General features: G+C 45.0%; 1 pseudogene; it reads right to left on the reverse strand.

Moving 5' to 3' along the window:
• Positions 1-226: 226 nt before the first annotated feature.
• LOC115512013 lies at positions 227-560 on the reverse strand (annotated as a pseudogene).
• Positions 561-823: the final 263 nt, after the last annotated feature.

The raw sequence follows: 823 nt of genomic DNA on the forward strand, positions 1-823 counted from the left end.
GCCCTTTTAGCCCCTCCCCCTCCCCCCTCCCCCCAGCCCCCCCTCCCCCCAGCCCCCACCCAACCACCCTTCAGGATTCATAGTAAGCGCCATCTTACGCTTACTGGAGTAAGAAGGAATAAAAATTAGAAGGATTTTAAATTTCCAAGTCTTTTGAGAAAGCAAAATTAATGCAATGTAAATCAGAACATCTAATTAATAAATTTAGCAAGCCAAAGGAATTTTGTTATATAAATTAACCCATTTATCGTAGGCTAGCCATGTTTCAAATGGTGGAGCTTCTACTGGTGTTTCAACTCCTTCAGTCTCCTGATGGCCAACTTTACTGTCACCTTGGAGTGGTGTTGTAGGTCCAGGCACCACCCACGGCGTTTGTCATGCAGGAACCGCAGTGCAGGATCCCCGAAGCTCGTCTTTTCATAGTGGTTTGGCCACAGAAGGAGCAAGTGCACTTGGCGTGCTGGCTTATTTCAATCTTCTTCACCATTTTTCCGAGGGAGGCACCATATAACAGGGCCCGTATATCCCGACAATTCTGACTTCTTGGTGTGTTTAGCCATGTCGACACAAACTAGGTCTGAGCCCACTGAAGTAAGAAAGAATTTTTAAACATGCATTGTTACAAAAAAAGAATTTTGAATCACTAGAACATTCTATCACACCAACATGCTGATTCCTTATGGTCAGTCTTCCATCACCTCAAACTTGACTTTTTTTTTTTTTTTTGAGAGAGACAGAGACACAGAGAGAGAGAGAGAGAGAGAGAGAGAGAGAGAGACAGTGAGTGGGGGAGGGGCAGAGAGAGGGGGAGACAGAATCTTGA

The sequence above is a fragment of the Lynx canadensis genome, chromosome B1, assembly GCF_007474595.2.
Source record: "Lynx canadensis isolate LIC74 chromosome B1, mLynCan4.pri.v2, whole genome shotgun sequence".
Classification (NCBI taxonomy): Eukaryota; Metazoa; Chordata; class Mammalia; order Carnivora; family Felidae; genus Lynx; species Lynx canadensis.